This window comes from Pteropus vampyrus, unplaced genomic scaffold (assembly GCF_000151845.1).
Source record: "Pteropus vampyrus isolate Shadow unplaced genomic scaffold, Pvam_2.0 Scaffold70, whole genome shotgun sequence".
In the NCBI taxonomy this organism is placed as follows: domain Eukaryota; kingdom Metazoa; phylum Chordata; class Mammalia; order Chiroptera; family Pteropodidae; genus Pteropus; species Pteropus vampyrus.
The window spans coordinates 2,463,557-2,471,403 of record NW_011888851.1 but is presented as its reverse complement, the minus strand read 5'-3'; positions in this window follow the sequence as shown (position 1 = coordinate 2,471,403).

The following is a 7,847-nucleotide window of genomic DNA, read 5'->3' as shown; positions in this document are numbered from 1 at the left end:
AAAAAAAAAAAAGGCAGAGTGGGCATATAATGGGGGAAAAGAAAGGAAAGGAAAAGAATGAGGAGCTGCCTCTATGTAATCATTGCGATGGGATAACTGAAACTGAGCTAATTTCTTCATATTTTTTAAGGTCCATGAAGCCTAGTATGTTCAGTCTGTTGCTCTTCTTAAAGGAAAAATAATTTGGTGATGCTTTAGAAAGACGAGATATATTCAATTGAAAATAGAATTTTCAATCTCTTGGGTTAATCTACCTGTTAAAGGAAATAATTACAATAGAAAACACTTCTATAGATTTAGTATGTGCCAGGCACTATTCTAAGTGCTACACTTATATTTACTCATGTAATCTCTGCATAAATGAAAGTAAACTATACTATGATATTTACAGCTATTTTACAGTTGAAATATAGAGATGTAAAATAATTGCCCCCAGAGCTTCAAAACTATTAACTGGTAGAGGCAGTTTTCAAACACAGGTAGTCTATTATCAGACTTTTGTAGTTAATCAGTATTCTATGCAGTCTTCTAAGGCCTCATGTTTTCTAGTGTGACACTTAAATATTTCTGAATCATTGATTTCTATTCTCATTTACTAGATTTGACAGCACCATTTAGCTCCTCAGCTTCATTTCAAAATACACAGCTTTTTTGTTTGTATATGTATGTTTGTGTGTGTGCAGGTGTGTGTAAATTAAAGAAAATTTAAAATATTTTTAACAGAATTTTACAATTTCTTTAGAAATAATGATGGACAACTTGGAATGTCACAAGAACAAGTTTAGGGATCACAAAATTTTTCTATCTGCACTTTTCTTAACTTTTAGTTGAAAGGAAAAGCAGCTGACAAAACTGCTTTTTAAAATAATTCTTTAATGTTTTCCCTTCGAAATTTCCTATAACTTTTTCTTAATGACTCTATTCCAAACCCAAGTGTGTGATATTGAGATATAGCTAAATATTTTGTGATACCATTATTTTTTCAGTCATTCAGGTTCTTCCTAATGCAGTGTTTTTAGGACAATGATGTTAATACTTTGGTTTGTTTTTGGTTCAGGGCTGAGCAAAAATAATACTATTTATCCCATTTGGAGTTCATACTTAATTTCCAATTCCTGTTTAATTTTTGCTTAATTCCTGGTTTGTAAAGTCATTTATATCTATTTGATATGAATTATCTCACAGCATAATCAAACCTTACTAAAAAAAAGTTTTATCAATATAGTAATAAAATATTATAATATCATCATAATATTCTCATACTTTTCAAATAGCATCAATGGTTATTTATTAGATTTTCATTTAACATGTGACATTAAATGAAATTACTACATTACTTTATAGTTTGGGGTGATGACAATTAGAGTAAAATACTTGAATCAGTTTTTTAAACTGTGTACCTATAAAGGTATTTAAAAATATATTCTGGGTAGTTTTTATTTTAGGGGCCAGGAATAATTTAGCATTTTGTTAAGATTTACATTATTGAAAATAGGAGTATGGCACCCAAATGCTGAATGATTGATGGTGTTTCTGTACCCTCTAGTGGTTTGATGCAGAACTGAAATTGCCAACAAGAACCTCCAGGGACAAGGGTCTGGGAATCCCGAGGGCTGGAAGAGAACACCAGCATCTCTTTAGCAGTTACAAAGGCAATGGCCAGGCCACTAGAGTGGGGCAATGTCGAGTGTAGATTTTCATCATTAAGCTGATTTTACAGGCATGACAGAGGAATTGGTAGTGACTTAACAACAACAACAACAACAACAAAATCCCCTTTAAATTTCTTCTGGGATGTTGGAGTTGTATGTTGAAAGGAATGCTATCTGTCAGGGTTTCTTATCAGTGACATTATTGACATTTTGGGCTCCATAATACTTTGTTGTATCCCACCCTCCCCTTCACCATAAAATGTTTAGTAGTGTCCCTAGCTTTTTACCTGTTAGGTGCTAGTAGCACCTTCCCCCACCATCATCCCCAGTTGTGATAACCGAAAACATCTCCAGCATGCCAAATGTTGGGGGATGGACGTTTGTTTGTGTATTTCTCCCAATGAAAACCATCTTAATGGTTTCTATTAGGTAAGTTGGAAATAGTTTGCCAATCAAAGTATTTTATCGAATATTTAGCACGTGTTAGGCTCTGAACCTGCATTATTTAATGTAATCCCATATGAACCCTCACAAGTAAGTTATGTACTATTATTATCCTTATTTTACAGATGAGGAAACTAAGACTTAGAGAAGTTGAGTAGCTTTCATGACATCACATAGGCAAGTGGTAGAAGCCAGCACTGAAATCACGTGGTCTGGCTCTGGACTCTGCATTTGCAAACACTCTACTACAAAAGTATCATTCTTTATTAAAACAGAATTATTTATTTACAAATAAATAAAGAGTAAAAACAGAATTATTTATTTACAAATAATACTAATCCACAGATACCAATTTATGGTAATTTTCTGAGTAGACAGAACAGAGGGGAAATACAGTGTACTGACATTGTCAGAAGGTTTCTTTCTTTCTTCTTTCTTTCTTTCTTTCTTTCTTTCTTTCTTTCTTTCTTTCTTTCTTTCTTTCTTTCTTTCTTTCTTTCTTTCTTTCTTTCTTCCTTCCTTCCTTCCTTCCTTCCTTCCTTCCTTCCTTCCTGTCCCCACCTCTATACAGAAATTGATATGCATAAAACAAAGCCTCTGCCCACCGAAGCTTACTTACATTTCTGTAAGCAATAAGCAAACAAATAAAAAGTTATCTAATATTTCATGTAGTAATATGCTATGGGGAAATTTTTTTAAACATTAAGGGGATAGAGAGGGCTTGAGATGAGGCAGAGTGTTATTTTATATAGGAAGGATGGTTGGTGAGGGCCTCTCCAATATGGTGTCATCTGAACAGACAATGAGGGAAGGAAAGTGAGCCAAGTGGAGGTGCAATGGGGGTATGTTATAGGTGGTGAGAACAGCTAATGCAAAGGCCCCCAGGTAGGAGCATACTTGAAGTGGCAGCAAGCTTTCTAGTGTGGTAAGAGAAAAGCAAGGAGTCGATAGAGTTGAAGCTGAGTGAGTGAGGGAGAGTAGAAGATGAGACAGAGAGGTACTGGTGGGGGAAGATTCTGTCACATCTCGTAGGTCTTTGTAAGGACTTCTTGGCTTTTACTCTGAGTGAGATGAAAATTTATTGAAAAGAGAAGTGCCATGATCTGATTTAATTTTTCAAAGGATTATGCCAATCTTTGTTTTTAGGGAAGTAGTTTATCATAATGGCTAAGACCACTAACTTCTGGGAAACGAACTGACTTCATTTTAAAGGATGTCTTCGAGAACTCCTCATGGGCTTTGGGGCAAGCCATTTAACTTATCTGAGCCTCTGTATTCTTATCTGTAGAAAATGTGGTAATTTCCTAGTTAAAAAAATTTAAGTGCCTCAAGGTGTACCATGATTTTATATGCCAGTAAAAACAAACAAACAAACAAACAAACATCAAAAAACCTGCTAATCCTGTAATCATGTAAGAATCGGTCAAACCAGGCTGTCCAAGTTTGGAAATGTCTTTAAACTATTTGGGGGATTTGGTTATTTGTCCTGCCTTCATTTGCATTGCTTGACATGGGATAGGCAATTATTTTAAATGAATTTCAGTAGTGAAATGAAGCATAATTTCATCTATTTGTTGATAGCTTTATTTCTTCAGGTCCCATGAGGCATTTGGTTATTGCTTTTTAAAAAAATATGGAATCAGGATCTTTCCTTCCTGTGATGAATATTTGCTTTACTAATGCCAAATTTAATTCACTTCTTTGTTCAGTTTTTATGCCTTTCTGATTGTAAAATAATCTTTAAATACTGGATCATGGTGTAAAAGATTTTTAAACAGCAATTAAACCCAACACATGAAGTGCCAGTGATGTGAATAAGTCAACTGAAGTGACAGTAATATGAGTTTACACATTCACAGACAATGGTAGAATTACATCACGTCTGCCCTCTGGTTTATGGTGATTATAAGGTGACATCAATCTTGTGTTAAAACATTTTATGTGTGTGTGAGTGTGATCTATCTATATATGTGATATGTATGTGTTATATATATGATATATATGTATTATGTATACGTGCATTAAATTTAAATATATATAAAATTTTTCTGCATGCATGTTTGTTTTAGAATTGTTGGAATAGGTGGTAGTACCTGCCTTATAGAATTAGAATTAGCGTGGGAAGTTCCCAGCGCACAGTGAGCTCTCTGTAACTGTTAGTTATCATTCACATCTCTATGAAGACTTTATTTTACATGCTTCCATTTCTTTTTATAAGATTCTTTAAATTAATTTTATTTCTTTTGTTTTTCTCGAACTCAAGTCTTTCTATTCTAATTACTCAGGCGGCCTTGTCTCTTTCCGTACTTTCTACTTTCAGAAGGAAATAAAATTACAAGTCTCTAACTCCCTAAACATTCCTTTTCCCAAGTTATTAATCAATGACTCATATTAAGAAAACACAAAATTGCCCCAGGTCTCTGGAGATTCCTTCTATGGCATAATAGATTGCTCCTTATTCCCTATCCCTTGAGTAACTTTTAATTCAAGTTAGATTTTTGCCTTGTATTTTTTTAAAATTCTTTTGTTGATTTGAGAGCTGAAGGAATTGTATCACTTTGTCTTATCTCCTCCCTGTTTATTAGTCAGCCTGCTCTAATAAAATGTTGATTGATCCACCCTTCTCAGAGAATTTCATGGTTAACTAATAAGCTCAGTATCCAGGTTTACCATTACAGTCATAATGCCAAATGAGGTTATTTAGAGAAAGGCTGAAGGTAGGAACCCATGCCTTTTTATAGCTTCCTGGAATGATGTGCTTCTTGACCATCTGCCTCATAAAATTAAAACAAGAGTGAGAATAGATGGGATGGAGAGCCAGCAGATCAAAAGGACTAGAAGAAAGTCCATCTCAGGGATCAGCTTGCTCTTTGCCCTCACTATTTGTAAACTGGGGATAGCCTGGTACTCAGCTGTGCTGGAATCTTGGGTAAGGCAAAGACGCTGTCATTTTCTATCAGGCCTTGGCAATTATTAACAGCATCTTAAATCTTTAGGCTAAATTACTTCTAGGTCTTTCAGAGCCAGTGGTCTGTTCAGAACTACAGTACAAATGTCAGAGAGGAGGAAAGTGTCCATTTGTGAGAGAGAGTAGGCAACTACAAAAGCCTTTGTTCTTCAACTGACCTCATTTAATTTGTGTGGAGGTAATAAAGCTGATGATTGGGTCCCTTTAAAATTATTAATGTAATTTAAGGTAATCTATCTACATTACACATTCTTGATCATTAAAAGCGATTAAGCAGTTTAAATCACTTGTATTGGCACCTGGTTTGGAATCTGTGAAGAGATCAGTAGCTGGATATTTGCTCCAAAGGTCACTTTGAGTCTAATTGATTTTCCCCAAAGTTGCAAAACAACCTGAAGTGCTGACCGTCCAATACTTTTGACCGTCATCTCCCAGGGGACTGTCTTGGTTAAATGTTTTAGTTTGCATATTAATATTTCTTTGTTTTATTCTGCAAATTCATATGAAAATGAACTCTGAGATATTTTAACAGCCATTTAGAGTATCTAGAGTCCTGTTGGTTCCTTTAAAAAAAAATATATGTTTATATATATTTTGGTATATAGTAGACTTTATTTCATTTATTTAATCAAGACCATTCTCACTCCCCTGGTTAATAACTTATCTCTTTTCTAACCTTTTAATTTGAGCTTCTCAAAAGAAGATTGTTAGTCACTCCTAAAGTCTGGTTTGTAGATCCGTACAAATTAAGAAAATCAAGACAGCATAATAATATTTCCTAAGAATCTTTTCAATTTAGAGGATCATTCTTCACAGTAATGTGAATCTTACTCCTTTGGTATAAAATATTCCTTATTTTATGAAATGGTCATGAATTTTGAAGGTACTTTTAGTTTGTTAAATTTATCTGGAAAAATTAAAAGTTGCCTAAGGAATGTTGGTCCCTAATATTTCTCTTAAAATTTCACTGGTTAGTTAAAGGTAAAATTTAGAAGCCGCTGCACAATAGTCAATGAACTCTTCCTTAACTCTTCCTCATCTGTTCTGAAAAGAAACAGAGTAATTTATTTAATGAAAAAGAGTTTAAAAAACCCAAACGCCTGTAGACTTTACTAGGCTTTCCTTGTTGGCATGTTTCAGATACAGAAAATCTTTCTGAAGAGAGAGCAATCATTCTTTGTGATTTGTGCCTGTGCATCGATCTTATCCAGTAAGGGCTTGTCTTCAGATAAGAAATATACAGTCTAGACAGGAAGAGGGAATGGCGAGTATCAGGAAACCACAGGCAGAGCAGACCTCCCTGTGGCTCTATGGACTTAACCTCTGCACAGCCACACACTTTAGGTCTTGGCATTTGAAGGGGATTAGTAAAGCTGAGGGAGCTAAATAAATGTTAATGATCACACACAAACACATGATTAAAAGTCAAACAACCTGTCCTTATTAAGAGTCTGCTATAAGCAAAACATTCTCCCTAGAAGGAAAGTGAGTTGACATTAGGGAGTCTCATTGTTCCTAGAAGTCTCATCTGATTCTCTGTCAAATAAAATTAGAACTGGGTTGAAAGAGCCTTAACCTTTTTTGAGAATCTAGCCTACTCACCTATTTGATGCTATAACCCCTTGTTACTGAAGCATATTTAATTTTATTTGAGGAGAATATTCTGGGGAATAATCTCTTGCTGGAGACTTTGAGAGCATCTTATTTTGTTTGGTCAACCTAAAACCAACCTACCAAAGATAATTTTGATCACCTGCTATTTGGCTGTTTTCCTAGTTGTCGAGGATGATAACATTATTAAAAGTGTGATAAATGCATCATTGGCCCCAATTCTTCACCCCATCTCTATGCCATACTTTTTGCTGCGTGACTTTGAAGTTCATCAGGCTAAAGGAATAGGAAGACATTGAGTAACCAATTGATCTTGATTTACCCAGGACTTTCTGATTCTAGAATGAAAATTTCTGCATTCTAGAAGGCCCCTTGATCTCAAGCAACCTGGGATTATTGGTCACTCTTAGTGAAGTATATTTTTACAACCCATCACTTTGGACTTGGTCATATGACTTTCTTGACCAATATAATGAAGTAAGAATGGCAGTATGTTAGTTCTGAGCCTAAGGCATTGATAACTTTTGCGTGTTTGTGCTGTCTGTGCTTCAGCCATCGCCATGAGAAGAACATGTCCTGATTATCCCTTTGGTTAAGGAAGATAAGGGGTGTGTGGAGCACAGCTAAACTTAGCAGAGCAGCCCAGCCAAGCCTAGCTTATATCAGCTGATCTCTGGCAAAGCTACATTTGTTCGAGTTATAATAAATGGTTGTTATTTTAAACCACTGATTTTTGTCATGCTTTATCACACAGCATAGTTAACCTACACAAATCAATTTTTTTAGTACCAGGTGAGCTAAAAGTTTTACATAGATCGTCTTCTGCTACCATGCCATGAAGTTGTTACAGTTATCATTTTACAATTTGGGAAACTGATACATAGAAAGATGGAGTAAATACCAAGGTAGTCAATGACGCTGACTCCAAATCTGATTCTCAAGTAATCCAATACCTTGAAGTTTTTAAAAGTTATCAAGTAATACAAGCTCATTGTGAAAGATTCAAGCAAATCTGAAATATAAATAGGAAGAAGTAAAATGTAATTCCCTTTTCTCTCTGCTTCTTCCCCTTTCTCATTTCTTTATAATTCTTCTCTGGGGTAATCACAATTAATCTTTTGGCATGAATTCTTCCAGATGATATTCTATGCAGTTTATAAACATGTTTTTTT